This window comes from Zonotrichia albicollis, chromosome 5 (assembly GCF_047830755.1).
Source record: "Zonotrichia albicollis isolate bZonAlb1 chromosome 5, bZonAlb1.hap1, whole genome shotgun sequence".
NCBI classification, from domain to species: Eukaryota; Metazoa; Chordata; class Aves; order Passeriformes; family Passerellidae; genus Zonotrichia; species Zonotrichia albicollis.
In genome coordinates, this window is record NC_133823.1 from 74031608 (window position 1) to 74051220 (window position 19613).

The 19613-nt window shown below is 45.2% G+C and overlaps 1 long non-coding RNA gene across 1 annotated transcript; it reads left to right on the forward strand.

Moving 5' to 3' along the window:
- On the forward strand, nt 1–3059 carry LOC141729228 (uncharacterized). The gene is made up of 3 exons (XR_012580628.1): nt 1–265; nt 1468–1674; nt 2799–3059. It is a non-coding gene; the product is annotated as an uncharacterized LOC141729228 (long non-coding RNA).
- The last annotated feature ends 16554 nt before the right edge of the window (nt 3060–19613 follow it).

A 19613-nucleotide genomic window follows, 5' to 3' on the forward strand; every position in this document is an offset into this window, starting at 1 on the left:
AACTGTTCCGAAGAGCCGAGTGTGGCCGAAAATAACCGCGTTTAGCTTAAGAGACCAGGATAGCCAAGTGTAGCTGACATTAGCCGCGTTAGGACAAAGAGCCGCGTGAGACCGAGGTTGGCCAGTAGCCGGGAGTGGCCTGGTGGCTCCTGAAATTCCACGATAGGCAGGATGGTTCCCAGACCCAAGCTGGCCCCAGTGCCAAGTCGGGCTGACGTGATAGCGCCTCGTGGCTCCTGCAGTGTGCCATCCAGAAGCGGGGCAGGTGAGTTTTGTTTGCCAGGGAAAAGGGCCGTGGTTTGTGGGGGGGGGGCTGTGGCTGGGGGTGGCCGGCTGGCTCCTGAAATTCTTTGGTATGCAGGGTGGTTCCCAGACCCAAGGTGGCACCAGTGCCAAGTCAAAACTTCACTTGTCCTAGTTTAGATTTCTGATGTGGAGGAGCAGAAGTGCCACCTGATATGGAATTTGGTGCTCTCTGTGGAGTGACATCCTGTAAAATTTCTGTCCCAGAAATTCTGTCACGATGGCTCTGCTCCATAAAGAATGACACGGCCTGATTGTCAGCAATTTTTGCTTCTGCAATAGTGTAAAAATGCTAAAATTTGAACACTGCCTATAATTTCAAAAGAAAATATTTTAAAACTTGAAGTGATAGCTAAAATTAGGCCTGAAAGGTAGCAAGAGCAGGTAGCAAGAATATTTCTCCCTGTTTGTAGATATACTTTTCATTCAAAAATTTGCTGATGGAGAGATTGTTTCATGTATTTAGTGACCTTTAGAGATGTATTCCCCTAGTGTTTTGAGTTGATAGAATCATGGAATAATTCAGGTTGGAAGGGGCTCTAAAGATCACCTCATTCCAAGCCTGCTGCCGTGGGCAGGGACGTGGTTCCATAGAGCAGGTTGCTCTGAGCCTGATGCCAGAGCACCAATGGGCCTGGAACACTTCCAGGGATGGGGCAGCCCCAGCATCTGTGAGCAAGCTGTGCCAGCCAGGTGCCAGAGGAGGAAGAAAGCCCTTCCCACGTGGAGCAGAGGCTGCTGCAGCTTCGCGTAGCCTCGTGTCACCAAGCGTGTGAGACAGAAGAGCCCTTCCCGTGGAGGGGTATCGGCGCTGACGGATCTTTTTTGGGAGAAGCGGAGCAATGGAACGCCAGAGCAGCCTTCAGTTCTTCTGGCAGAGTTGGGAACAGCTTGAAGCAGGAGCAGAGCTGGCCTGGTGCCTGCCAGCTCTGCAGGCAGTGGGGATGGAGAAGCTGCAGTTACCTGTCTGCTTGGCTGAGTCTTTAAAAAGGAGGCACTTTTCTGTAGTTCCTTTTCTATAAGCATTACGTGAAAGTTCCCCCTAGAAGTCCAAAGGCAGCTGTTTTCTTAGCAGGAGGAAGTCAGGAGGAGGCAAAGCGGGCAAAGACATCAGATAAGTCGGGATAAAATTCTTGGCTAACCTGTTTTTTCCCCTTCCTCCAGACAGCCAGTTCTGAAGCACTGAGCAGAGATCTGCCCGGGAGGAAGAGCAGAGCCAATCTCTGAGAGCTGACCCGCGAGCTGTGGTGAGGACAGCTGCTCCCTGCCTGCAGCCTGCCTTGGTGTGGGAGCTGCCGAGCTGCCATTCCTGTGGTGGGAGTGTTTCTCCTCTCATTGAGCCAAGCCAGAGACCTGCTAGGGAAGGAGCAGGTAAGGTTTAAGTACCGAGATCTCCCCAGTAAGAAGTGAGGTGACAAAAGGAAATGGCCTCAAGTTGCAGCAGGGAAGGCTTAGATTGGCTTTGAGGACCAATTTCTTCACTGAAAGGGTGGTCAGGCATAGGAGCAGGCTGCCCAGGGCAGTCCCCATTGCTGGAGACATTTAAAGCATGTCAAGATGTGGTGTTTCGGGACCTGATTGGGGTGGGGGCTTGGCAGTGCTGGGGCAGCAGCCGGGCTCGATGACCTTAGAAGGCTTTTGCAGCCTAAAGGACGCTATGGTTCTGGAAAGCCTCGACCCCTGTGGCTCTAACACAGCACCTGGATGCTGATGGAAGGAGGCTGGTGATAGAGCCTGGAGGTCCCTGTCCCACGGGGAGGGAGAGGACAAGGCAGTGTCGCCTGCAGGGAGGGTCTCGTCCCCAGAGGGCAGTCAGCGACTCCATCCCTGCCCGGGGCTCTGGGTGCAGCCTCGGGGTGGACACCTGCCCTCAGGTTTCCCTCTGGGCACCCGGGAAGGGAACCGGGTCCATCCGTGTGGCAGCTGCAGGGCCTGCAGGCTTTGGGGCTTTGCAGCTGTGTGCCTTGTCACAGGGTGGCAGGGACGTGACGCTGCCTGGGCACGCTGCTGGCCTGGGATCCTTGCTGCTTTCCTCCTTATCCCATATGGATTTAGCAGCAATCTTCTTCTATCTTTTCTTTAAAACTGTCCTTGGGAGAGTGCAAAGAGAGGGTAATCAGTTATGTCAAAGCCTACATATTTTACCTGTTGGCACTTAAGAGAAAAGACAAAAGCCTGCTTGGCATCCTTCTGCCTGGAAGTGATTGTGACCCAGGGAAGTGAGGAAGGGGCTGGCCGAGGTCACTGAGGCTCTGAGATGGAGGTGAGTTTGCATCCCAGTTTATTGGAACGGAGGCTCATCAGAAGTTTCCTCGGCTGTCTAAGGCACAGAGCCCTGGAGCCCAGTAAGCCTGAGCTGCTGCATGCTTGCTGTGAGCCTTGGGGTGAGCGTGCATCGTTGCAGGCTTGGGATGGATTGAAATGTGCTGAGGAAACCGGAGGGAGGGAGGGAGGGAGGGAAATGCTCTGTTAACATGTGCCAATTCTTCTGTCAGACTCATCACGGCAGGACGGCGTGAAGGCTGAAAGCGTAAGATGTGGAGGGAAGCAGAGAATCTGACAGGAGCATCGAACGCGCGAGCGCACGAATTTTGCTTTTTGCTTGGATGTAAACTCAGGAGTTGAAAGGAATTTGGGAGTGAGAAGGGACATTTCAGAAGGTGAAGAAGAAAAAGAAGTTGTTGTTGTTGTTACAGGCCTGGCAAAATCTTTTGTTCTAGCTAATAAAAGAAGTTAGTTTAAATTAAAAAAAGAAAAAAAAAAAGTAGTTTTTCTTTACCTGACTATTATATTCATTGGTGGTATATGGTGTGTTGTTTAATTTCTTGGTATGATTAACTCAGTGTAAGTTGTTTTTTGAGTGAACTAACTTTCTGGATGGGTTGGTTTGTATTTGAGACAGGATTGATTTCAATAGGTTTCTTTCATAGACTTGTGATAGGTATTACTGGGGTTTTGGCTTTGTTTACTGTATGCATAAACATACAGCTTTGGTTGGGCCAGCTGGGCTGCCAGAGTTTGTGGGTGTGAATTTATTCGATGGCTTTGGTTAAATGCAGTGTTTAATTTTTGAAAGGTTTTTCAATGTAGTGGTTTTAAGGTGGTTTTTAGAATTGATTGTATGGTTTGATGTTGTTTATAGTTGCTGTCCGGTAAGGGATGTGGTGTGAGTACTTGAACCTTATGGTTTTGGTTTTCCTAAGTTCCGTTTTCTTTCTGGTTCGATAGGTTTTTTTAGTTTTATTTTTGGTGACAGGGGTATTCACGTGGTGGGTGAAAAAACATAGGCAATATGTTTTTTAATTTGGGTAGTGATATTTTTTAGTATTTTAACAGTTTAGATTTTTTATTTTTATGCTTTGAATTAGTTTTCTTTTAATTTTAAATTAAGTTTTATAGATTATTGGTTTTTATTTGTGCATTAGCATAATGGTAGAGCTTTGGGGGCTTCTTTTAGTACTGTTTAGTTTTGAGTCTAGTGAGTTGGTTTGATTTAATTTTTAGTGGGTGTTTGTTTTTCTTAGCAGTTGTGTCATTTTCAAGGTGTATTTGAGGTTTTTGGGGTTTTTGAGATACTGGTTTAGGAGGACGTTTATGATGAGCATGTGCGCAGGTTTTGGGCTAGTTGAAGTGGGATTTAAAATTTATTTTGGGTTAGGTTTATTTGAGTGTTTATGAGGGTTCAGTGTTGTGGGATGTTTGTTCCGTTAGTAATAAAAATAGGTTTTGTTTTGATGTGCTGCGATGGGATGAGCGTGTGCTGCGTGCCGGTGCTGACAAAGGTACGGTATTGTTGTGGCTCTGAAGTGACGGGTTAATGAATTCATATGGTTTAATATAGAGATGGAAATAGAAATAAATATACATTTAAAAAGAAATATAACATTAGAGTGGTAAACATAAATATAGAGAACAGATACATATATAAAACTATAATTCATGGTATGGAATTGTAAGATATTATCACATAGATAAATGATAGTCTATTATATATATGCACAAAGATATATAAATATAGATTGTAAATATAAAAATACTTAAATATAGTTAAATTGGGGGTTTTATTAGGTTGTAGACCTGTTTTTATTAATAAATCATATAAATAGAAAAAAATAAAAATTCAGATACAAATATATAGGGAAATACAAATATCTATAAATATTGATATTAAATAAATCCAAGTAAAAGAAATATACAATACAGAAATTTTCTATCTATGCTTATATTAGAGGGCATTCTCCCTAAGATATATATAATATCTATGAATATAATGAATAAAAATTATCAATCTAAATATGATTATAATTTTGAAAGATAAAGTTACTTGTTAAATTTTAAATGTGGTTGAAATAAAGAAGTGTCCTTGGTTTTTATTTGGTTAGAGGCAGGAGTTTTATTTTAAATAATAGAAGTGTTATAGAAATGTGAATCTTAAGATAGAAATAGATAATAAATATATAAAGGGAGATTGCTAAACTATGACTACAAATTGAACTATAAATATAGGTAAGTAATATGAAGAGTTGTAGTATAGAATATAAATAACATGATACGGCAATATAAATTATAAATGGGAATATAAATATAAAAATAGGTAAGTATAGTTTAAAAGAAAGGGAATTTTTTGGCTTTTATTTAAGTAGAGGCAGGGGTTTTATTTTAAATAAGTGTTACAGAAGTAAAAATCTTGACGCAGAAATATATAGTCAATGTATAAAAATATGTATAAAAATATATAACTGCTCGCATCAGATGTAATATAGAATATAAATTTATGTACAAATTGAGATTGATAAAGATAAATGTATAAGTAAGCAATATACATTAATGTACATTATAAATGCAAATAGGAATATAAAAATCAGACATAAGGATAAAACCTATTTAAATATTGTTTGAAAGAAAGGGTTGGGGTTTTTTTTATTCTTACTGGGTTAGAGGCAGGGTTTTTATTTTAAATGATATGAATGTAGATATTATTGGTCTATATTTCTCAATATTGAGATATACAATCAAGATATAAATATAGATATAAACACAAAATATAAGTAAATAGAGATAATAGGAAGAGATGTAATGGAGAATACAAATAACAGCATACGTAAGTATACATTTTAAATGTAAATGTGAATATGGACCTGAAAAACAGAATTTTAAAAAATATTGAAATACAGTTGAGAAGAAAGGGTTTTCTTTTTGGCTTTAACGTGGGTGGAGGCAGGGGTTTTATTTTAAATAATGGAAGTGCTACAGAAGTAAAAATCCTCACACAGAAAGATATAATAAATATATAAAGATCTGAAGAAAAATACGAAAAAAAAATAGAAGTAATAGGAAGAGTTGTAACATAGAATATAAATTTATAAATAAATGGGAAAATAGAAATGCAAAATCGAACACACATCAGTATAGAATTTAAATATAAATGTGGATCTAAATTTGAAAAATATTATTTAAAAAAAAATTAAATACAGTTGAAATGAAAGGGGTTTGTATTTGGCATGTATGGGTGGACGCAGGGGTTTTATTTTGAATCCTGCAAGTGTTAGAGAAGTAAAAATCCTAAGAGAAATGTATACTTCCAATGTAAAAATAGGTATATTTCGAGCGGGGCCGAATTGTTCGGTAGAGGCGAAGAGCCGAGTGTTGCCGAAAAGAGCCGACTTGAGCCGAAGAGCCGAGTGTGGCCGAACAGAGGCGACTTGAGCCGAAGAGCCGAGTGTGGCCGAACAGAGCCGACTTGAGCCGAAGAGCCGAGTGTGGCCGAAAACATCCGAGTTTACACTAAGAGCCGATGATAGCCGACTGGAATCGATAGCCGAGGGTAGCCGACACTGGCCGCATTTAGACAATGCGCCGAGTGTGACCGAGTTTAGCCCAAGCGTGCCGAGTTGGGCCGAAGAGCCGAACTGAAACGAGTTTAGACCAAGAGCCGAACCAAGCCGAATTGAGCCGAGTTTCTTTAAACAGAACCGAAGGACGCCGCAGCGCTCTCCCTGCAGGTCTCCGGGGCACACGGCAGGGGGCGCTGTATAAAGTAAGTATAAAATATCCACTCTCTATAGGAAGGAATAAAAGCTCTATGTCACGTGCAGCAGTAGAAAATTTCAGGCTCCCAGGGAATAAATAGTTTTCTTTAAATCATTTTCGTTTTGGAGGTTTTTTTTACTCCCAGGTAGCCCGAAAGTTTCTAGTGCTGCTTTTTTATTCTAAAGCTAGAAAGGAAAACCAAGATCAGAAATAGAAAAAAGGGAAGGGAAGGAAAGGAAAGGAATCAGGACCACAAGAGGGAAGGGAAGGGGTGAAAAGCAGAGTGAAAAAGGAAAAAAGGTTGGAGCGAAAAAGAGAGGGCATTCGGGAGGAGCGTTGCTGCCTCAGGTCCTTCCCCGCCCGGGGGCGAAGGACCCGTTTGATGCCCGGGAGGGACTGCAGCTCCCGGTGGCGGAGGACGGAGCAGTGGCTGTCAGCCCGAGACTACAACTCCCGGCAGGCCCTGCTGCCGGCGAGGCGTGTGACGCAACGGCTGGCGCGGCACCGGAGTGGCTGGCGTGCCAGGCGGCCGCGCGGGGCTGTGCGCGGGCTGCTCCCGGCACCTCTCCCGCGCGGGACGGCGCTGCGGCGGCGACGCCGGAGGGGCGAAGCCTCCGTCTGGCCGCCCGCACGGAGCTGAGCAGCGCGGAAGGAGCGTCGGCCCGGTTCTTCGGCCTTACTGAGCGGTAGCGATGGCGGAGGGCGAGGCGGTGCTTTGCTGCCGCGGGCCGGGAGCTGCAGGAGCCGCCCCGGGCGAGCGGCGCCGGGCGCTCCCGCGGTCCCGGTGGGGCGGCTGCCCTCAGGCTGGCGGAGGCGCAGCAGCCCCCGAGCTGCAGCCGTCTCCCTCGGGCTGCTGCCGGTGCTGCGGGCGGAGGCGGCTCCGCCGCGTGTTGGGCGTTGCGAGCAGAGAGCGCTGCGATATCGCCGGAATGACTGGGCTGCTGCCTGCGCTAGTGCTCGAGGCTCTTTCTGCCATGCAAACGGATGGAGCGGCGCTGAGCGGTAAAGCCAGAGATGGCCGGGAGAATGCCCAGCGCAGGGAGCAGGCGGGCTGTATCCTTCCGATGGCACAGGTGCGATCTGCAAACTCATCCCCTTCTGCCCCTGCCCTCCCCAGCCCCAGGGAAAGTGCTTTCCAGCATTGTCGGGCTTCTGAAAGACAAAACTTGTGATTTGACACTAGCATCCAGAAAAGCTTTCTGTCTAGATTAGCAAATGCCTAAATTGTTCTTGGTTACATCCCATGACCGGTTTTAGGCAGTGACTTTATACTGCTTTTAGGATTTTCTTGTACCAAGGTGAGAAAATAGGCAGGTCTGATAGTGGTTTCACTTTTTTTCTACTTCACGTTCCATGAGATTCTTTTATCCAAGCACTTGTTTTAAAATTGTACTGTAGGCGTTTATGGTTCACTTTTTTTTTCTTTGCAGCACCCGTGACTTTTTTTTTTTCTGTAAATTGGTAGTAAATATAGCTGAGTAAAATGACCTTGGTTTTCTTCTTTCTTTTTCAACTGAGTTGTTTTTATTAAAAATCCTATTTGAATATGTAGAAAAAGTGGGTGTGTCCTGTAATATATCCTAGCTTTTCTTGTTTACAGGGTACTCAGAAAATATGTCTCCCTTAGAGTCCCACAGAAACGTTCTCAGTGCGATCTCTGTCAAGGTATGCATTTACAAATAAGTGATCCCTTTAGATATTTGACTGTGTACCTTTTCCTGTAATTCAGAGCTTGCGTTCCGTGGCTTTTATGATAAACCTATAAAACATCTAAAAATGGTTTTGCACGTCTTAATTGTTGCAGGCAGCACTAAGTGGATTTAGAGCCTGTTCTTGACCAGACAAAGGGAAAAAGTGTGACTTTGATGCTGAACTTGTCATTTTTCATTGGACTTGTCTTTAATTATTCAGGAATAGAGAGAACTAGAAAAAGAGAGAAATAGAATTGGTTATTGAGCACTCCTCAAATGCTCACCGTGATTCAGTGCAGAGCCGAAGTGAAGGGTGATGGAACAGAGCTCTGTGCTTTAGAAGGAAATAAATTTAAACCTGACCTCCACACAGTGTCTCACTAACTTCTGTTGTTTTAAAATACCAAATACGTTTAGGAAGTGTTGGAAGTTAGTATTTTGGGAAAGAAAAGGCAGTTCCACAGAACATTGCATTTAACAGAGGCTCTCGGAACGATTCATGTTGTAACTGCTGTCACTGCAATCGGTTGGTGGTTCAGCCTTGAAATGTGCACTTGCCCTTCTATAAAGCACTGTTTTGTTTGCCTTTCAGTGCTATGAGTCTTGATAAATTGGAGAAGAGCCCAAGAGAAATTTTTCCTCCCTTGGTATAAAAGGTAGGAAGTGACTTTTTTTGGTTTGGTTCTTTTTCTTTATTATTTTCTGGAAATAAAAGTAATTAAGTATAGGTACGACTGGTTTGTTTCTTCCAGTAGCAGGTGATAATAATAGTAGTAGTAATAGTAAAAATAATAATAGAAATAATAATAGTAACGTAATACTACTTAAACTGTCTTTATCCATTGAACTGGCCATTTCAAATCAAAACTTGTAAACACAAATCAAACCATCATCCTTGTAGAATCTTTCACAGCAGTGGGCTAAAGATCCTGGTTTTGTTGACAGGATTTATCGGTTCTGGAAGAACAAGAGGGAAGTACAAGCCTAACTACTTCTAGCTCACAGACCCGCCCAGTGAATACAGCTTTGTATTTTGATGGGCTTGTGATGACTTTGAAATCAATTGCTCATTACAGTAAAAAAAAAAAAAAATGTTTTTTTGAACGTGACAGCAGAAATAACTTTCAGTACCAACTTAATAATAATAGATTGCCAATTTAAGTTAAAAATTCATGCTATACTATCAAAATTTAAAGGTAAAATATTATGTATTAGGTGATGGTATAAAGTGTATGTTCTAATGTGTAGGATGTATGCAAAGATACATACATACCTGAAAGTCCTTAGAGGAAACAAATTTTTATGTCTGCTGTTTGACTGTTTATCATACAATATTTGGTTTTATTTCCCAGGGATCGGTGAATTTTAACTTTGGAGTCCTCTATGCTAAGGATGCTCGGCTTACAGATGATGAAATGTTCAGTAATGGTGAGTTTTTCACCTTCTCTTTAGTTGCTATGCTGATCTGAATAAGAAAAAAACAAAAGCTAGAGAAAAAAAAAGGATGGTTTATTATTTTTTACGCTGTTATGTTTGTTTCCTCAGTATTTGCTGCAGCTCTGCTTACCCAAACTTTGGGTTCCTTCTGTCCCACTGGGAGTCGCCCGATTTGGTTGCATCTGGTGAAACTCACCCTGAGACCTTGGAGAACCAGCTCAAACTACGTGAGAGCCATTTGCAGTTCTCTGCAGACACCTGGAGAATGGGTGATGCTTCTGAGGATCTGGCAAGTGTGCTTCTATCAAAACTCAGTCTGTGAAATTTCTGGGGAAAACCCTTCTGTGTACCGAAGGGTTCAAACTCTGGTGAGGATCCAGTTATCAGGTGCTCACCTGGATGGTTCCAGCTCTTAAAGCGAACACTTGTACTCTTGCCCTGTAGTTTATATCTATCGTATTTTTGTTATTTTGCAAGATTTTACGGCTTTGCAAAATATTGTGCATTTGACTCTTTGGAACCTGTCAGATCGTTCTTTGGTGCAGCACCACCTCATGGGACACTTGGCTGCTGTCCTGAAGGGGTTGGTCGTAAATCCTGGAGGGTTTATAAGTCTTCTGTCCCCAGGGAGCTATCGTGCTTTGTTTGCTTTTGTTCTGTTTGTTAGGCGCTGCTTCTCATTGGAAGTATGAATTTCAAACTACCCTGTTCTTTTTTTAACTGTTTTCCTGGTTCTCTCCCTACGGCAGGGAAAGACTCTCGTGTCCTTGTCGTCAGGCTCGGTGCTGTCCAAGAAGATACAGAGACTAAAAAAATCATAAGAAGCAAAATATGACTGCAGGGAAAACAAGCTGGAGAGAACAAAAGGTGGTATTGTTATCCTTACCCTCTATTAGAAACATCCACTGTGCTTTGATGTGGTAGCTGCCAGGGGCTTGTCAGCTCTTTGTAGGCAGGTGTGGGTGTTCACTTGTAGGTTTTTTCTCTGGACAAGTCAATTCAATCTTTGCTAAGCTTATATTTGCAGATTACTGTCTAGCACAGTCCAGCATGACATTTTTGAATGTTGTAAAAATACCATGTTACTTGGAAATTGCTAATGATGAGAAGCCTTAGGGAAAAAGAAGATTTCAGGGTTGGAAGATGTGAGAAGAATTTTGTGGGGATATTAGACTGAAATAAAGCGCACTTGAAGCTGGACTGGCACGCTGGCAGATCCCCTATTAAAGAGTAGTGCTTAAATTAGCCTGGGGGTTGCCCATTGTTTCTGTAGAAATCAATGTTTCCTGGTATTCAGAAGTAAGCTGCTTTGAAAAGCTGGAAGGTGCAGTATAGTGACAATCCCCGTGCTTTGGATTAAAAGTAGATTTCAGAAGGGTGATAGGCTTTTGTCTTTTCCTAGAAGTCGATGTAATCCTATCGAGGAGTTTTTAATTCTGTGTTGCCATGTCATCCCTCAGAGCCCTGTCGTACTAATCGTCATACAGATGCAAAACAAAAAATCAGACCCTGTCCCAGCCACTTGGAGCCCAGAACACGATTTCCTCGGGCTGCCATTTGTGCGCCATCGGTACTCACCACGGAAGCGAGCCGGGGATGTTGCAGCTGTTGGGAACAAACCGCTTCTCGTCACACAGAAATGGAATTCGGACGACGCCTCGGCCAGCCCCTCTCTGCCGTCGTCTCCTGAATCTGCAGCAGAGCAGTTGCAGTCCGTCCGGGTACGTGTAATCCAGCTCCTGACGATCTGAGCACACGGAGCAGCGCTCAGCTGCCGTGGGGGCTCAGGGAAGGCAGAGTGTGCATTGTCATCTTCCTGAACCTACAGACCAATCAAAGTGAGAAGCCACAGGTTGGAAATCAGTCGCATATATGCTAAATAAAACTTGCAGATTTATTTAAGAATTGTTTCTGCTTGTTCTTTTTTGTGCTTCTGTGCTTAGAAAACATCCCTATAAAATCAGTTCAGTTCATCAGTTGAACCTTTGTTTGCAGACCCTCACTGAGCAGAATTTGTTGCAGACTCAGTGCACGCTGCGCTGGAGTGTGAGGAGCTCAGTGCACTGCCGGGAGTGTGAGGAGCTCATGTGTGCTACTTTTTGCTTTAGGACGCTCTAAGGTATTTATTCCTTTTGGGATACATGATGAGAATTCCCAAGAGAGGTAGTTATAAGGTATGACATCGGGAAAAAAGCCTGTGTGGTTGGAATGTTGTTGCTGTCAAAAGTTAATTTTTTCTTAGCCAGTAGTTAGCTTTTTGCTTTATTTTTGTGGCATCAGTATTTTATTGTTTAAAAAATTGCTTCAAAATAACTTCAGTGGTCGACCAGCAGTACCTAGTTCAGATTTGCCTATTTGCTTGTAGCTAAAATGTTCACACCTTGTTTATCCTTCTATTTAAGAAACTGCTGCCCAGCCAACTAATAACTGAATATCTATCTGTCTGGGACATGGGGACAGGATTTAGGTAATGTCTTTTTTCCAGAAAAAAGTTCCAGTGTAGTTTCTAAACAGAGGAAAAGAGCGTGAAAACTCGGGGCTCTGATGCCATTGGGGCACTCCAAGGTCCCCAGGAGAGGGAGCCCCACTGGGGTGCAGGAGCAGGTGTGTTCTCATGTAATATAGAATAAACTATAAATATAAATAGGAAAATTATAAATGTAAAATATTTTTTAAATAGTTAAGTAAAGCGGGGGTTTATTTGTCAATAGGCAGTGTTTTGATTATCCAAATTATAAGTACAAATCATATAAAGGTAGAAATCTAAGTATAGATATATGTCATAAATACATATAAAGTTTAAAAACAGAAGAAAAAATTAGTTGTAGCAGTAGATATGATACATAATACGAATAATAATAATTTAAATACATTTCTAGAATTTTAAATATATTAGATCTAATTATTAATATAATGCATCAAAAGAAACTATAAATATGAATGTGAATATTATTATAGAAAGTATAAAAATATTTCAATCTCGTTTAAAAGAAGGTGGATTTTTGTATTTATTTGGTTAGCGACGAGGTTTTTATTTTGAATAATAGAAGTATTATAGAAGTATAAATCTAAATATAGAAATATACAATCTATAGAGAAAGATATTTGTAAAAACACGAGCGAACGACGCCTCCTTCGGCCGAATGGAACGAGCTCAGCCGAAGCAAGGCGAGACCGGCCGAACCTGACGGCCTCGAGCGAACCGAGGCCAGGCTTGCGAGGCTGCCTGAACGGAGCCGAGCTCAGGCGAACCGAGCCCGCTGCTCTCGTGCGCGCTAATTAGCGCGAGTGCGGTCACCGCCTAATGAGCCCCTGTGCCGCCCCGCGCTCCCGGTCGTGTCCGTGCGATGGGCGGGCCGCCGGCGGGACGCGGCAGCAGGAGAGCCCCGAGCCGGGCGCGTTTAACGTGAGGCGGCGCCGCTTGCCCGCCCTCAGGGAGCCGAGCCGAGCCGAGGCGCGCCGAACGCATGGAGAGCGGCTCCGAGTTCGGCCGAAGCGAGCCGAGCACACAGAGCGACTCCGAGTTCGGCCGAAGCGAGCCGAGGCGCGCCGAAGAGGCGAATGCAGCCGAATGCGGCCGAAGAGAGCCGAGTTTAGCCACAGAGCCGATTCGAGCCGAGTGTCTCCGGAGCGAGCCGAGCTCCGCCGAGCGCAGCATCCCGGGCAGGGCGAGGCGCCGGGCCGGGCTCGGGGTGCAGCCGGGGGTCTGTGAGGCTTCCCCGCCTGTCTCTCTCTCTACCCCTCCTTCCTTCTCAACGTATTCGCCTTCTCTCGCTCCCTTTCCCCCATTCTCTCTCCCCCCACAAGCCCGGCTCCTACCTGTCCTGTCCCTAGCCCGCTACTCCCTTCTGTTCCCCCTGTCTCCGTCCTCTGTCCACCCTCCCTCCTCCACCCTCCCTCTTCCCCCTTCCCGGGTTTCCCTTCCCGTGCAGCTTTCCTCCACAGCCCGACCCCCTCGCCGCCCTTTCTCATGCACTGCTCTCTTCCCGTGCCCCCTTTCCGTCTTCGCCGCGCAGCCGCGGGGCTCGGGGTGCCGGAGAATAAAGGCCCGAGGGCCGGAGCCCGGCGTCCCTCGGCCCTTGCAGGAGTCCCCGCACGGGGCCGGAGGCTCTCGGCGGATCCCCCCGTGCCGGTCAAATGCCCCGCCGGACAGCGCCGGAGCTGCGGCTTTCCCGGCACGGCGCCGAGAGCGGCCCCCGCTCTGTGCCGCGCCGTGCCCGCCGTCTGTGCCGCTCCCTCTCGCTGCCCCTGGCCCGGGACAGCGAGGCTGGGGAGGAACCTCGGCCTTTCTGGGGGCCGCCCCACTTTCTTGTTGCAGCAGAATCCCTTTCTGCGGGGATGGACGTGTGCAAAGGGCTTGGAGGAAGCGCTGCGCTGCTGTCCGGGGCAGTCGGACTCGTTCTGTGCCTTCTTTGGGGCTCAGGGAAAGGGGGTGAAGACTCGGGGCTCTGATGCCGTTGGGGCACCCCGCGGTCCCCAGGAGCGGGAGCCCCACTGCGGTGCAGGAGCAGGCGGGGGGCGGGCGAGGGGCGTCACGCTGGGGGCCGTGCCCCAGAGGGACCCAAAGCTGCCACCAAATTCAGGGAGGGGTGGGTGTAGAATGCTAAAACCTGTCAAGGTATTCGTTTTTATAGGTCTTGGTAAAGAATAGGAATTTGTCTCTAAATTCATCTGGGGAGAAACCCTCTCTATCCACTCATTGTTTACAGGAATGCAGAAAACTCCGAGTGGAGATGGGTAGCAGTTTTGAAGATAGTGCCCTAGCGTTTTTATCTAGGAATGGACCGAGCTGTGCCCCGAAACCATCAGAACAGCTGCAGGAGCTGGAGGCAATAGAAAGGGCTCTCTGGCACCTTCTGCCTCCGTTCTCTGCCAGTCCCCAAATCGTGTCGCAGTCCCGGAAGAGGCGCTTGTCATCCAGAGTGCCAAATAAAGACCTGTAAATTCCCAGCTCTGCCTTGTGTTTCATGTGGTTTTTTTACTTCATATTTATGTCATTACAGAAAGCAAGGAAAGAAGAAATGTGACTGGTTCCCACTATTGTTGTGTGAAGGCTTTTTTAAAAGGCTGGTGTATTTGTATTCTCTTTCTCCACTCCAAGCTTGACTTTTCCCATTTTTCGACGTCTGCTGCATTGGGTGTCCCAAGGGGTCTTAGGAGTTGGCGCTGATCCTGCTTTTTCTGAGGGTTAATCAAAGTGTGCTAGCAGAATGATAGTTTTCTGCACTGGAAAGCTTTCCCTCAATGCCATCAGTGCACGGACGTGTTTGAATTGTGGAACCAGACGGACTAAGGAAAGCCAAGGCCCGTAGCGGATTTCTGTTTGCTCTGTCTGTGAGAAGCGGGCTGTGTGCTGCACAGGGAGAGGCGCTGTTGGAGTGGCATCGGCGCCAGGTGTGAGTGTGAGGATGATGAGGGGCTCGGAGCAGCCCAGGTGTGAGTGTGAGGATGATGAGGGGCTCGGAGCAGCCCAGGTGTGAGTGTGAGGATGATGGGGCTCGGAGCAGCCCAGGTGTGAGTGTGAGGATGATGAGGGCTCGGAGCAGCCCAGGTGTGAGGATGATGGGGCTCGGAGCAGCCCAGGTGTGAGCTGTGAGGATGATGAGGGGGTGGCTCTTGCCGGGGCAGTTTTAACGGGGGGAGAGTTTGCCTCTGTACATTTTTGCATGGAGCTGCTGAGTGGAGGGGTTTGTGCCGAGGGACGAATCTTTGTGCCGGGGAGCAGCAGCCGAGCAGGTGAGCCCGTGTGGGTTTGGAGCGGGGAATTTTGTCCTTCCCCTTTGCAATTTCATCTTGCCAGTCCCTCCCCGCTTCCCCAGGAGCAGAAATGGAGCTTATGAGGACGAAAGGGATTAAGGAGGAGGAAGCAGCTCCTCTTCTTTTATTGTCTGCGTTTGAACTGAGGGGATCCCTCTTCACTTGTGGTTTTAAGGGCGTTGATTGCAGGAAAAGCTGCCTTTTCCAGGCTGTTGGGGGTATCCCGGGGGTGACAGGGAATCCCTGCGTTCTATTTGAAGGGGAATGGGAAAAGTATTCTTGTGGTGTTATGGGTTTGGTTTGAAGGCAGCCACCCCATTTTCATCACCCTAGGGTTGAAATGGAGGGGGCAGCCGTGGTGTCCCTCCTTTTCAAGGCTTTGAATGGAGGTGGAAATGGCCCTTTGCCATCAGTCGAAGGCTTTCATTTGAGGAGCGCCCCTTCTTTTGTGCTCTCGTAGGGGACGAACGTGAAGGGGAGAGGACACTTCTTTGCCCTTGTTGAAGGGAGGCGAGCCCCGCCTGCGGCGTCAGTTTCGGGCTTCGGTTGCGGGAAGCTGCAGCTGTGGCAGCGTTTGCAGGGCTGCAAGGGGGCCGTGCCGCTGCATGGGAGGGCGCTTGTGGTGGCCGCGGCCCGGGCCGGAACGTTGCCGCTCGGGAGCGGCGCTGGCACGGCCCGGGCAGCTGCCGGGGCGCACGGGGGATTTGGCGCGGCCGGGCCGGCCAAGGGCGGCGGTGGCGGAGCCGCGCCGGTGCGAGCCGAGGGAGCCGCGCCGGGCCGGCCAAGGGCGGCAGAGGCGGCGCGGGCGGTGCCGCGGCGGCCCGGGCGGTGCCGGCCGCTCCGGCCGCTCCGGGCGCGGGGCTCGGGCGCCGCCGCCACCCCCGGGCCCGGCGCCGGCCCCGCCGGGCAGGGGCAGCGGGCGCGGCTCTCCGGGCCGGCGCCGGCCCCGCGTGCCGGAGGAGCCGCCGGAGGAGCCGGTCTCCTGGCGGGAGCCGCGCTCCGTCCGGGGCCGGCAGCGAGCGCGGGCTTCGGCTGCTCGCAGTGCTGGGGCGGTGCCGCGGTTCGGAGGCGCTTTTTCGGCATTGATTGCATCGCTGTGTTCGGTTTGCAGCGGGGGTACGCTAAGGGCTACGGTTCTTCCTGAGTGCTGCGGTTCTCGGTGCCGGTGGGGATGATAAAGGTTCGTTTCGGATTGGGTTTCGTAGTCGGATATGGTTTTTTTGCCGGGGTATTATGTTTAGAAAGGCGCGCAATGGTTTTTACGGGTCGTAGCGCGAAGCAGCGGTTCGGATTTTAATTCTGTTGAGGTGGCTTTTATTGGCGTGAGCGGGTAGTGTTTGTTTCGGTGGGCTTTTGAGGTAGCGTCGTGTCGTTCATAGCAGCGGGTTTTTAATCTCGAGAATTGCATGTGTGTTTATCGTCTTCCAGGGCTTTTATTTATTTGGTTGGTTTGATTGTAGTGTATGTTTTATGGTTGCGGGTAATTTGGGAGACATTGTTTATGGTTACGTGTGTCTTTAGTCTTTGTGTTTGTTTCTAGGTGTTATTTTTATTTTGATAGCTTGAGGCACTATGGGTTTATTCAGTTGGGAATAATAGTTTTGTTGAAAATGAAAGGTTATTCGGTTTTGGGGCTTTTTTTGTTGTTGGGTTTTTTTTTTTGATTATTTTCGTTGTTGTTGTTGTTCTTTCATGTATTTGATTGTTGTTCATCGGTTTTATTTTGGGAATCTGGGTATTTATATGGTGGATCTTTTCAAGTAGTATTGAGTAGTTGTTTTCTTAGTTTTTAGTCCTTGAGATTTTTTCTATTTCGTTAAGTAGTTCGTCTGTTATATTTACAGAGGATTGGTTATTCTTTGAGTTAGTGTAGAGGTAGAATTTTGTTTATTTTTTTTTAGTAACCTTCAGGGTCAGTGGCACTGTTTGGAGTTTAGTAGGTTGGTTTGATTTCTTTTTTTAGTAGTTGTTGTAATTTGCTGTGCGTGTTTCTATAGGGTTTTCTTTTATCTTGGTTCCATTTTTCGGATATGATGAGAATTTGTTATTGAAAAGGGCTTTTGAGGTAGCGTTGTGTCTTTCATAGCAGCGGGTTTTTAATCTCGGGAATTGCATGTGTGTTTATCGTCTTCCAGGGCTTTTATTTATTTGGTTGGTTTGATTGTAGTGTATGTTTTATGGTTGCGGGTAATTTGGGAGACATTGTTTATGGTTACGTTTGTCTTTAGGCTTTGTGTTTATTTCTAGGTGTTATTTTTAATTTGATAGCGTGAGACACTATGGGTTTATTCAGTTAGGTATAAATTTTTTGTTGGAAATGAAAGTTTATTCGGTTTTGGGGCTATTTTTGTTGTTGTGTTTTTTTTTTTTTTTTGATTGTTTTTTGCTGTTGTTCTTTCATGTATTTGATTGTTGTTCATCGGGTTTTTTTTTGGGAATATGGGTATTTATATGGTGGATCTTTTCAAGTAGTATTGAGTAGTTGTTTTCTTAGTTTTTAGTCCTTGAGATTTTTTCTATTTCGTTAAGTAGTTCGTCTGTTATATTTACAGAGGATTGGTTATTCTTTGAGTTAGTGTAGAGGTAGAATTTTGTTTATTTTTTTTTAGTAACCTTCAGGGTCAGTGGCACTGTTTGGAGTTTAGTAGGTTGGTTTGATTTCTTTTTTTAGTAGTTGTTGTAATTTGCTGTGCGTGTTTCTATAGGGTTTTCTTTTATCTTGGTTCCATTTTTCGGATATGATGAGAATTTGTTATTGAAAAGAGTGTTTTGTGGTTTTTTGGCTGGCAGATTTTTGGCTGTTGGAGGTATCTTGATGTTTTTCGAAGATATTGCTGGCAATTCAATGCTCTTTGTATTGTAATTTTATTTAGGAATTGGATTTCTAATGTAATATTATAACTACATTTAAACAAAACAGATGTGTGGAAATGGGAATAAACCTCTCTTGTTTTTATATATTTGATCTTTTTTTAAAATTTTACTTGTAACATAAGTTATTATATATTACAATAAGATATTATCTTTTTTAATTAGAGTATTGTGTATATTTATAGATATGTAGATAGAGAATATAAATATAGACACAACCCAACTCAAATATAAATATAGAAATGTGTTTCAAATATATGCAGGTATACATAAAATTTTTAAATAATTGTAAATATAAAATAACATCAATTGATACTACGCATAATACAAGTAATACTGTATATGTCTTATTTATTATATTATAGGAAATAGATATAAAATAGATATATCAATTGATGTACTATACTTATAAAACAAATTATAGATATGATAATTATAATTATTAAAGTATTTATCAAGTAGTTGAAAATAAAGGATGGTTTTGTTTTTCATTTGGCAAAAGCAGGGGTTTTAGTATAAAAATTATAAATACAAATAATATAAAGGTAGAAGTCTAAGTATATAAATATATCATAAATAGCTAAAGATTAATATAAAAATTAAAAATAAAGGAAAAAACAAGGTTTAGCAGTAGATATGATACGTAATTTAAAAAATAATTTATCTCTATTATTTGAACAGGATACATATTATATATATTTTAAATATAATGCATCAATATAAACTAGAAATATAAATGTGTATATAGTCATGCAAGCTATAAATATAACAATATTTCAGTATAGTTTAAAAGAAGGGTTTTCTGGTATTTATTTAGTTAGAATTGGATTTTTTTTAAATAATAAAAGTGTTTTAGAAATGTAGTTTTAAGCTATAGAAGAACTATATAAGAACTATACAATTAATAGAGAAAGATATTTATAAAAACACAGGGAAATACATATAAACAATAGGAATAGACAGAATATATTGTATAAATTACATGCTACATCAATGTTCACTATAAATATGCGTGTGACTATAAATATGAAAAATAGAAATAAAACTTTTATTTAAACATGGCTTTAAATCAAGGGGGCTTGTTTGACTCTTGCTCGATAGGAGGCAGGTTTCTGGCATTTATTTCAGAGCAGTTTTTGTCTGGGGTCGCCCCTGTTCTTTTTTGCCGCCGTCGCTGCCCGCAGCCCCGAGGCGCGCTGCGCCCCCGGCTGGGGCGGGCGGCAGTGCTGCCTCCTTGTGGGCAGAGCGCGGTACTGCAGCCGTGAGCCGGCAGGCAGCCGAGAGGCCGCCACGTTGGGAGTGGCGTGTCGCGGGTGTCTCGGACTGGCTTGACCTTCTCAAAATGGCGGCCAAAAAGGCGGAGAAAATAGCACACCCCGGTGAGTCTGCCCCCCTGTGTCCAAAGGGCGGTACTGCACCCCCCGAGCCAGCGCCTTGCCTCTCGCCGCTGGGTGCCGGGGGCGGCGGAAGGACGTGGCTGCCGAGCGAAGGAAGTGCGAGGGGCGGGAGCGAGCGGCATCGGAA